Source organism: Oryctolagus cuniculus, chromosome 11 (assembly GCF_051225735.1).
Source record: "Oryctolagus cuniculus isolate XC-2025 breed Fujian yellow rabbit chromosome 11, ASM5122573v1, whole genome shotgun sequence".
Classification (NCBI taxonomy): domain Eukaryota; kingdom Metazoa; phylum Chordata; class Mammalia; order Lagomorpha; family Leporidae; genus Oryctolagus; species Oryctolagus cuniculus.
The window spans coordinates 75944721-75957051 of NC_142877.1; the positions used below are offsets into that span (position 1 = coordinate 75944721).

Genomic DNA, 12331 nt, shown 5'->3' on the forward strand with positions numbered 1-12331 from the left:
ATATGCTAGCTATACAAGTGGTATGTTGTCCCAGGAGAGGGAAATTTTGTGATTTATTCTAGTAACAATAGGCCTGTTACAGTTTTCAGAGATTATTCTTCTAGCACACATTACTAATGACTCAATGCTACTAGGTTTTCTGAGTGAACATTTGAATTCTTCAGTTTAATAATAGGTTGGAATTCCAAACATTTTTCCCTATAAATTTACATTGATCTTGTAAATCAGTTTCTCTGTTCACAGATGGCTCCATCTCTTAGGGAAATGATTTGGAGGATTTTACTGATAATTAAAATGATGGTGTCTCCATTGCCATTCTGCTATTTGTGATGCATACCAAGCATTTAAGAATTTTCCCTCATTATGTGTAACTTTTCAATGAATCATAGAGAATGTATAGATATGGAAAATGTAACTATTTGAGCCTAGAATGTAACTGTACATTATAAATGAGCACATTTTTTTTTTTTTTTGACAGGCAGAGTGGACAGTGAGAGAGAGAGACAGAGAGAAAGGTCTTCCTTTGCCGTTGGTTCACCCTCCAATGGCCGCCATGGCTGGCGCGCTGCAGCTGGCTCACCACGCTGATCTGATGGCAGGAGCCAGGTGCTTCTCCTGGTCTCCCATGGGGTGCAGGGCCCAAGCACTTGGGCCATCCTCCACTGCACTCCTGGGCCACAGCAGAGAGCTGGCCTGGAAGAGGGGCAACCGGGACAGAATCCGGTGCCCCGACCGGGACTAGAACCTGGTGTGCTGGCGCCGCAAAGTGGAGGATTAGCCTAGTGAGCCTCAGCGCCGGCCAATTTTCTGCAAAGTGTAATTTATAACTAAATTTCTAGGGTTGAAAATATACAGTGTAAAAATCAAAGAAAGAACAGACTTTGTTCTTTGTGAAAATTAACCAAAATTTGTTTCTTTTGCTACTGAAATGGTATCACCTATGATGCAAATCATCATAGCAATAACCTGTCTTCATGAAGTTTGTGACCAAATTTTTTGACATTTTTGCATATTCAACACTCTAAGATTTTATTTTATTGAAGCTCACAGTACAAGGATAAAGAAGAAAAACAGAAGATAGAGATCTTCCATTCCAAATGGAAGATCACGCACCAAATATCAGTAACACTGGAGCTCTGCCAGGCTGCAGCCAGGAGCTTGGCATTCCATCCAAGTCTCCCACCTGGATGGCACAGGCCCCAACACTTGGGTCAGCCCAAACCTTTCTATGGCACATAGTATGCAGTGGAACTTGATAAATATTAATTAAATAAATAATGTTCAACTACAAATAATATGTATTATATTACCTTCAATCAATATACTTAGCTCTAGGTAATTTAGTCATCAACTATCTGTTTCATGCTTACTATGTGATAATGAAAGTTCTAAGTATTAAGAATGTAACAATGAACAGAATGAAAAAAATTATATTCTTATTTAGTTTATATTATAGAGGGAAATGTTTTATATATAAATTGAAATTTAATATATCTGTATATATATATATTGTTATTTCATTAATGCATAGTGATATAGAGATCAATATATATGATGCTGATCATATATATGATTACACCACATACTATAGTAGATGGTATATACTATACATGAAAATAAAACCCAAGTAGGAGAGAGTTAGGGAGTTTAGGTTGTGGTGAGATTATAGACTTTAGGGATATTTTAGTACAGATCAGAAGGAGAGGAGGACTGAGGGAAGAGTTAACGCCCAATTAAGGGTTTAAGGCAAATATAAAGTTGAAAAGGAAAAAAAAAATAAAGAAAGATAAATCAAAAATTGGTCATAAGAATTGGTGCTATATTCAGCTTAGGAATGAGTCCTATAGATCTGCAGATAGTCTGTTTAGAAATTCCTGGAGGGAAAACTCAAAGAAATATTTTCCAAATTGTTGATTCAGATGCCTTTCATGATACAAGTGAAAAGAGTGAGTTCATTTTTCTTAATACTTTGCACGCCTTTCTATTCCATACTACTTCAGGTCTTCACCTACTCTGTCCTGAGCCATTATAGTTAACTTCTTTCTACAACTCCCCCAGGTTCCAACTCTAATAGTCTGATATGGTAATTTCTTCCGTACTAGATATGTGCTATTTGCTTTGTTTTTCTTTTGATAGTGAGCCTCTCTGAAATATTGTTGAGAGTACAGTTGGGGTGTTGCAGTTCCAGCTCATTCCAATCCAACCTGCCACAGACTCAACGTGAGTCCTCCATCTGCCAGCGGTCTGACTGGCCCTTTGCTGACATAGCAAAATCAAGCTTCAATTCTTTAGAACTGACAGCAAATAAGTGTTCTTCCTTGCAGAAGTCCCATAGACCACAAAAACAAAATTTATCCCCATCCCTCCTAATGTTCAAAATGATTTATTTGCTATTGAACTACTTTGATATTACTTTTTACCACCTGTGTTGTAAAGAGCCTTACCAAAATCTGTGGATTCTCAAGTTCCTTATTTAAATGGCATAGTATTTTCATATACTCTATAAAATCCTCTCAAATATTTTGAGTTCTCTATGGATTATTTTATGATACGTAACACAAAGTACTTTGCAAATAGTTATTTGTACCATTTAGTGAAAAATGACAAGAAAAAAAAGTCTGCACATGTTCAGTATAGGCACAATTTTTCTGTTTTAAAAATATTTTGGATTAATTGTGAACTAAAATTGATCACTTGGACTACTGAGATGGAATTGGTACATGCAACCTTGATGGAATTGTATTGGAATCCCCTGGCACGTTTCTAACTCCACCATTGGGGCAAGTCCAATTGAGCATGTCCTAAATTGTACATCTCCTCCCTCTCTTATTCCCACTCTTATATTTAACAGGGATCACTTTTCAGTTAAATTTAAACACCTAAGAATAATTATGTGTTAATTACAGAGTTCAATCAATAGTACTAGAACAAAAAAAAAATACTAAAAGGGATAAAGTATCACACTGATAGGTCTAAGAGTCAAAGGGATCACACAAACAAGACTAGTGTCTGCTAATACTAACTGATAGAATCAAAAAGGGGGAGAATGATCCAACATGGGAAGTGGGATACACAGCAGACCCATAGAATGGCAAATGTCCTAGCAGCACTCTGGCCTCATAATCAGCCCTTAAGGCATGTGGATCTGGCTGAAATGCCCATGAGAGTATTTCAGGCATGGAAAGCCAAGACACTTTGGGGGGGGGGGTGGGAACCTAAATGAAAGATCTCCACAAGTGAGATCCCAGTGGAAAGAATGGGTCATCAAAGAAGGAGGTACCTTTCTCTGACCCTGTCGGAATAAGATCCAAGTCAGCGAACTCAAAAGGCTTCCATAGCCTTGGCAACTCATGACTAGAGCCTGGGAGATTACTGACGCCATAAACAAGAGTATCAAATTGTTAAGTCAACAACAGGAGTCACTGTGTACTTACTCCTCATGTGGGATCTGTCCTTAATGCGTTGTCCAATGTGAAGTAATGCTATAACTAGTACTGAAACAGTATTTTACACTTTGTGTTTCTGTGTGGGTGCAAACTGATGAAATCTTTACTTAATATATACTAAATCGATCTTCTCTATATAAAGATAATTGAAAATGAATCTTGATGTGAATGGAATGGGAGAGGGAGCGGGAGATGGGAGGGGTGCGAGTGGGAGGGAAGTTATGGGGGGGAAGAAGCCATTGTAATCCATAAACTGTACTTTGGAAATTTATATTTACTAAATAAAAGTTAAAAAATGCAAGCAAAAAGAAAAAAATAAAGTAAAAATTTCCCCCCAAAATATTTTGCATTGGTAGTTAGTTGGATCTATGGATGTAGAACCCATGGATAGAGAGGGCTAACTCTAAATACAATGTCACTCATAAAACTTCACTGAATCCCTATTACCTAGAAAATTGATTTTCCAACTTTTTTTTCTGGCTTTCAAATTTTTATGCACAATTTATGCAAAACTTACTGAAATGATGCAGAATGTGTTGAGGTAAGGAGACTGAGACTGCATTTTCACTGCAGGCTGACTTTTCTTTTGCGCCTGGAAGTGGTCCCATATGTATCGTCTAAGAATCCATTCCCTCCATGGAGTATAAATATGGAAAATAAAATTCAGTAACTTGATTCAAAAATTCAAATTTACCCATAATCTGAGTTCAAAGTACCTCTTGCGTCCTGTGTTCTCCTTTTACATGTGTTTTCCAATGAAAATGGATTGACAAAAGTCATTGCTTATTCTCAACTCCCACAATTACTTACATATTTTCACAAGTGATTTCATTAAAACAAAATTCTATTTAACTTAAATTTCGTTTATATGTAGCTATCCTTAACATCTTAACAATTCTACTTTAACACCATATCACAGCAATATGATACACTACTTTACCTTATATTGCACACACAGTTCACTTATACATCAATTTTATACTTAGCATTTTCACATCTGATTTTTGACTGTCATGAATATTTTCATAAAATATAATATACAGAATATACAGAATATTTCTGTCCTGCCACTCTGCCAAAAAATTCATATGTTGAAATTCTAATCCCTGTTGAGGTGACATCTGGAGTTGGGACCATGAGAAAATAGATCTTAAAGGTGGATGTTTCAAGATAAAATCAGTGCCATTAACTTAGGTACAGCATGAGAGAGCTTACTTTCTCTCTCTCTCTGCTCTCCTCTACCATATGAAGACGCAGTGCCAGGGAGCTCGGGGCTCCTCACAAGAATCCAATCATGCTGCCACACTGATTTTGAACTCCTCTGGAAGAAAGAGATTTCTATTTTTTAAGATAGTCTATGATAACTTATTTGTTTTCATAGTTTTCAGGATTAATATATCATTTCACCCAAACTGAATAAGCAATTTAGATATGAGTTGTATTGATATTTGACTTATTACAATACCATGTTTGTAGTAAAATCCCTGAAAAATTAGTATGTAATAGGAAGAAATCCATTTATTCTGAAATGTAAAGCAATAAAAATCTTATCATACACAATGACAAAAGCTATCCTATTTATAATCCTGATTTTATTTTTTATAATCAATTATTAAGACTACCAATGAATGCTTGAATTCAATTTGAAAAAATAACACTAAACTTTTGACAGATTTTCATTACCACATTTATGTACTAAATACAGCACTCCCAAATCTTTCTATTTACTGGTTGTGCTCACATTTTTTACAATGGGCAGTTGATGATGAAATTTCCATTGAGGCTGCAAATCAAAAAGGAGTAGAATCCTTTGAAATATGTTTAATAATATAAATATACACTATTTCTCTAAACACTGGGTACATTCTTTCTGATTCTTTTAAAAACAGGCATCTTTCCACATCCCTCATTTTTTAGAACACATATGTTTTCTTGAAGTTATATAATTATTTTAGTGGAGTCCCCCTTTGCAGTAGTTAAATGACCATAGTCTGTCTTAGAATATTTTTGAAATTTAAAAATATTTCAAAATTAGTAAATAATGACTTACAAAGCATAAGCCTAACAAATAACCCATAGAATTTTTGACTTTGTGATCATAGATCCCTTAACTTTTTCATGTTAAGCTTATTCACTAGAATTTTCATTTTTATGATTCAGTAAGAACAATGCTAAGTTTATTATGTTCTATCCAAAAAAGCACATATTGAAACAAACTATTCAGAGGAAGATCTAAACACTATTGATAGAATGAAATCCATAGAAGAGTATCACTGATGCAATTGAGGGGGAAAGCCAAATTCATGCTGTTCGATTAGCCAATGCAACAAATAATGTTAACATAATGTTAACATAAACTCATGATCTCTTAACTACAATGTCATGACAGTATATGAAGTTACTCAAGTAAGCAAATTACCTAAAAAATCAGCTGGAAGTATTAATGTAGAAACTAAATGCATCTGGTTAAAGGAACAAAAATGTATATTCAGAATAAATGTCAAATTTACTAGAGGCTATCAATCAACTATCAAAAAGCCAAACGTCTACCAGCAAATGAAAAAAAATTTTAACTTTAAAAGTTCGAATTTTCCCAAATTTGAACTGAGTAAATAGGTTTTTATATAAAGAGAAAAGACTATTGAACTCAGATATCTAAGAAAATTGATATTTTTACCTTTAATACATAACTACATTAATAAACAAATGACAGGCTAGCTGTGTTAAGCCACCACCTTTGATGCTGGTATGCTATATGGTCATCAGTTTGATTTCTGGCTGCTTCACTAATGATCCAGCTCCCTGATAATGTGCCTGGGGAAGCAATGGAATATGGCATAAGTATTTGGGCTCCTGCACCCATGTGGGAGACCTCAATGAAACTCCTAGCTCCTGGCTTCAACCTGGACCTGCCCTGACCATTACAGCCAATTGGGTGAGTGAACCAGCAGATGGAAGTGTATGTGGGTACTCTCTCTCTCTTTCTACCTTTCAAGTAAATAAATAAATCTTTCTCAAAAATAAGCAAATGAGCTAACACAATAAATTACTAGAATGGTCTTTCAAATTCACAGATTTTCAGGGATGGCAGTGTAGCGCAGTGGATTAAAGCCCTGGTCTGCATTGCCAGCATCCAATATGGGTGCCGGTTCGATTCCCAACTGCTCCACTTCTGATCCAGCTCCCTGCTAATGTGCCTATGAAAGCAGAAGAGGATGGCCCAAATCCTTGAGTCCCCAAACCCACATGGGAGACCGGGAGGAAACTCCTGGCTTTGGAGGTATTTGCTCCTGGCTGTTGCAGCCATTTGGGAAGTGAACTAGTGGATGGAAGATCTCTGTGTCTCTACCCTTCTGTAACTCTTTCAAATAAATAAAATTAATCTTAGAAGAAATTCACAGATTTTCTACAAATATGAGTATTCAATAGTTATAATTAATTACTAAAATAAATATTTGGAATATAACATAATTTTATAGTTGCACAGATTATTCCAAAGTCCCTCTTCAGCTAACTCATGGAATATCTTCAGCATAGTTATAGTATAACATGAACATTAACAACTGAAGCAATGCCAAAGCAAACATGAGAACTCATAGCATCTTTAGATTCTCATTGATAGAGAGCTATGTTTTATCAGATTTTTTATTTTGCTGGAAGTTCCATAATCCAATTACCAAAAATCTGGAGATTTCACTGTAAATAATCCCTATTAATCACAAATCTAGTAGAAAACCATAAGCATCCCTCATCAGCATTTGCTAATAGGTAGTAGTGTTGCTTAAGAACAGATTATCTGTTGCAATTCAGACAGGAGAGGTTCACAGGAGAATATCATGGGATACCTCTTCTTGTCTAAGAAAAGATAGTACAAAGTATCTGTGGCAATACAAATTCATATTGCTAGAACTTCAGGTCACAAGTCCCAACACTCAGAAAATACTGACTCTTGGACAGAAGTATAATTACTCATCATAACCTTCAAAAAATCTACAGCTTTGCTCCTCTATCTCCACCTGTTACCACTGAGACCTCAAATACTCTCCTTTTTCATGAATCATTACTGCGATATCTCTAGTTGTATCCAAATGAAACTGTTTCAGGCTATTCATTTCATGTATTCACTTCTTTCATTTATTTCTCCTAAAATATCTCTATTATCATAATTTCATTTACAAATTATTTCTTTCATAAAGTGTTCCAAAGAGGCTGATTGTTCATTGTTCCTACTATTATTATTTACATAATACCACTTAACTTGTTTATGAAACCATTATCCACTATCTTAACCACTAGATTTTTTTAAAGGAAATAAAATGGTTAATAGAATACAGTTCCTATCCTCATTAAATTCATAGTCTAGTGGAAAAGAAAGATTAATGTTTATAACCACACAATGCTAGCTATCTACTGAGTGATAATAATGTTGCATTGCAAACAGACAACAAAGCACAGTGGGGCAAAAAAATAAGGGATTATTACTCACTCCTCTAAGATGCGTGAGTAGGTACCTTTGATCCCCAACTAGACAAAGTTCTCTGCTTTATGGACTCAAGGAATTATGTTGGGTCAACTTACTTAATGTTGATAATCTTATTTTAAGGTCCATGCATTTTATTACATCAGTAAAGTCCTATTTGCCATGTAATAAGCACGTTCACAGAATCTGGGTATTAAGGAGTGATCAGCTCCTATTGACTCTTTGAATATAACTATCTATATGCTGATTTGTGTCCCTCCCTAATGTAAAATGTCTTTTTTTTTTCTTTTTGACATGCAGAGTGGACAGTGAGGGAGAGAGACAGAGAGAAAGGTCTTCCTTTTGCCATTGGTTCACCCTCCAATGGCCGCTGCGGCCAGCGCGCTGCAGCCGGCGCACCACGCTGATCCGAAGGCAGGAGCCAGGTGCTTCTCCTGGTCTCCCATGGGGTGCAGGGCCCAAGCACCTGGGCCATCCTCCACTGCACTCCCGGGCCATAGCAGAGAGCTGGCCTGGAAGGGGGGCAACCAGGACAGAATCTGGCACCCTGACCAGGACTAGAACCTGGGGTGCTGGCGCCACTAGGTGGAGGATTAGCCTATTGAGCCACAGCGCTGGCCTGTAAAATGTCTTATTCTAACTCAAATTCCCTAAAAGTATTCTCCTATTAGAGTATCTACCCAAATTTGAAATCTCATATCAGCTCAGAGGGCCCGATCTCCTTCTTTAAATCATGAAGATAAATTCTTGGCTGTTTAATTAATTAAATTCAACTCCTTAGACACAATGTTTCTCTGTCTGTGAATCTATGAAACTAAAACATAAGTTAACTTCTCAACATACAATAGTGGAACATGCATAGGTAATATTCAGTATATAGATCATGGACATCCTTGTTGAAAAAGTGAGAAAATGGAGTCAATATTACAAGGTTACTATTCAATTTTTCATTATTAGAGTAAAATATCTGAGAAAGATACATGATGAAGAAAAAGGGTTCATTTTGACTCATAATTCTGGAGATGCAGGGTTCATAGGCCGTCCCTGGTGATGGCCTTCTGGCTGGCAGAATCCCAAGGCAGCCCTGGGCATCATGTGGCAAGACACAGGAAGCCTGAATGAATGTATCTGTGGCAACTCTCTGCCTATTCTAATAAGGCACCAGGATTCGGTCGGTGAGCTGCAGTCTAGTGAATTTATCTAATTCTAATCACTTCCTCAAAGTTTTATTTCTAAATGCTCCAGTTGCATTAAGTTTCTGCCCTGTTACTGCCTCATAATGGTAATTCAATTTCAATGTGAATTCTGGGAGACAATTCATATACACAGCATAGAGCTAAGCATAGAAACAAAGATGAAGCTAAACAAACACCACTTGGTTATAAGGAATTGTGTAACTCTTAATCATTCAAGATACACTCTGATCTCACAGCTCCACATTTGCAGTGGTCATTCCTTCTTCATGAAAAGTAGCTTCAATTTACTGTTGAGTATTTTTTTAAAGATTTATTTTTTTATTTGAAAGTCAGAGTTTACAGAGAGAGGAGAGACAGAGAGAGAAAGAGAAAGAAAGAGAGAGAGGGAGAGAGAGAGGGAGAGAGAAAGAGAGAGAGAGGTCTTCCATCCGATGGTTCACTCCCCAGTTGGCCGCAACGGCCAGAACTGTGCTGATCCTGCCAGGAGCCAGGAGCTTCTTCCTGGTCTCCCACGCGGGTGCAGAGGCCCAAGGACTCGGGCCATCTTACACTGCTTTCCCAGGCCATAGAAGAGAGCTGGATTGGAAGTGGAGCAGCCGGGTCTCGAACCAGCACCCGTATGGGATGCTGGCGCTTCGGGCCAGGGTGTTAACCTGCTGCATCACAGCGCCAGTTGGTATAATATTGTGCACCCATATTTGTTTTGTGTTTCTGTTAAAACGACTAAAGACAATGCCATTAAACTCTCAGAGGATCTCGGCTTGGTTGAACGGATCTGAGTAACATCTGTTTTCTCTTCAAAGATGGTTTGTGTGATTGAACACTTGTACCTCTTCCTATCTTGAAAGGTTAAAAATTATCCAAATATTCATATCCTTCTCTTGCATTTTCCTGTAAGAAGAAAGTATGACACAATTTGAACATGTTGCTTAGTAATATCCTCAGCCAAATATCCAAGTTCATTATTCACAAGTATCAACATAAGTGTGGTACACCATTCCACTAAATTTTCTGCTTATAAACAACAGGAATCCCTCTTTCCCACATTCCCAATAATCTATTCCACAACTACTTGAGTGCTTACCAGTGATATCTTTGTAGTTCAGATTTCCATCAACTGTTAAAGCAAGTTTTCTCTATGATAGATTTTCAATTTCTTCATAACACAATAAAATCCCTCATATTCTTAAAAGTCTTCTTAAAAAGATTTATTTTATTTATTTGTAAGGCAGAGTGACAGGGGAAGACATTAAAAGAGAAGGGAGACACAAAGAGAAAGAAATTTCTAATCCACTAGTTAACTCCTCAAATGACAATGGCTGGAACTTGGCCAACTACAGTCAGGAGTGTGGAACTCCATCTGGGTCTCCCAGGAGGGTGGCAGGGGCCAAGTACTTAGGCCATCTTCCATGCTTTCCCAAGCACATTAGATGGGAGCTATACCAGGCAGGGCAAGCCTTGAACTGACACTCCGATAAAGGATGCCAGTGCTGCAGGTGGCAGCTTAACCCACTGTGCCATCATTCTGGGCATTCTTAAAAGTATTTAATGTCCTGCCTTTCTCTGTGTGCCTCTCCTATCTGTGTGTAAATCTGACTTTTAAATAAATAAATAAATAAATACATAACTATATAAATAAATAAATAAATAAATAAATAAGGGGCCAGCGCCACGGCATAGTGGGTATAGCCACTGCCTGCAGTGCCAGCATCTCATACAGGTGCCGGTTCGAGTCCTGGCTGCTCCACTTCCGATACAGCTCTCTGCTATGGCCTGCAAAAGCAGTAGAAGATGGCCCAAGTCCTTGGGGAGGGGGGAGGGTAGGAGAGAGGATGAGGGAGAGGGAGAGGGAGGGAGAGAGGGGGGAGAGGGAAGGAGAGAGAAGGGAGAGGGAAGGGAGGGAAGGAGGGCGGGAGGGTGGGCACACCATGTCCCAGGCTTTTAATCCACTTCCAAAGGTTGAGTAGTTAATTAACCTGATTGGCTGGTGGGTGCACAGGTGTGGCCAGGTAGGAACATGAGGTCACACAGGGGTGTGGTGAAAGCAGCTCACAAACCTAATCAATTTTAACCTTGTATGCCTGCCTACAACATTCCTGACCTAATTTCATTTGTGGCAAATAACCCCAGTGAGATGAAACATTTCTGCAGCAGTGAGGAGTTGCCTAGTACATGACCTTCTCTGCCAGAAACTTCTGTATTATGACCTGTTGGGGAAAATGAACTAGGAACTTATTTTCTTTGTATGTTTTTGGATGTAAATCTACTGGTTCTTCATCTAAGAGGAAGTTAGGAAATAGTCACTCAATAGGTATGAAAATAGAACTGAAATTGTTCATTTGTTCCACAAGTATGTGAGGGAAACCGCATGGTTGTATATTCAATAAGTGAATCTTTTCTCACGAGTAATATAGGTAAGAACAACCAAGCAACATAAAAAGGATCTGTCAGCTATTGTGTGGCCGAGATAACATGTTCCTCAGGTAAAGGCACACATCTCTGAGAACGCGAAGTTAAGCACATGAGGAAATGTAAGGTGTTGGGCAGAGAGGAAGAGATGGGTTTTAGTTTTTTTTCTAAATTCCAAATAAATAATGAGTGTAGAGATGAAGATGGAAATCAACAATTGTCAATCAAACAGCTGTTGCATCAAACACCTCTGCATTCTCCAAAACTTTACCATTTCAATAAAACTTTTAGGAATATTATAGAAATATAGTTTACAATGAAAATAAGCTAATTATATTTTTCATGGTAATAAGCCACATAAAATGTTTTTGTTTATAAATAATATCATGAAGAACTCTTGAATAATATATAGGCTGCTTAAGGAAAAATCTCAAGACCAAACTATTTGATGATTGACATACAAATAGTTTTAAATTTATTCAATATATAGTTTTAAATTTATTCAATTTATATGATATTGTTACCCATCTGCTTTAAATAATATATCTGTTTATAAATAATATCATAAGGAACTCAAATAATGTATAGGCTGCTTAAGGGAAAAAAGTCTCGAGACCAACTATTTGACAATGGACTAAGGAAGTTAGTTTTTTTTGAAATGTATTCAATTTATATTACATTGTTACCCTTCTGCTAAGAAATGCCTGGTGGTCCCCTTTGCCTATAATATAAACTCCAAGGTCCCAACCTTTACTGTTGCCCAGTCTGGTGCTGAACTTTACTTTCTGATATATCCTGTC

At 37.2% G+C, this 12331-nt stretch overlaps 1 long non-coding RNA gene across 1 annotated transcript in view; it reads right to left on the minus strand.

Annotated features, from left to right (window-relative positions):
- Nucleotides 1–9510: 9510 nt before the first annotated feature.
- LOC149123532 (uncharacterized) overlaps nucleotides 9511–12331 on the minus strand; it is a 119122-nt gene continuing 116301 nt past the window's right edge. Inside the window, exon 3 of the long non-coding RNA XR_016217148.1 lies at nucleotides 9511–10013. This is a non-coding gene — a long non-coding RNA (uncharacterized LOC149123532). The remainder of the gene's footprint in view (nucleotides 10014–12331) is intronic.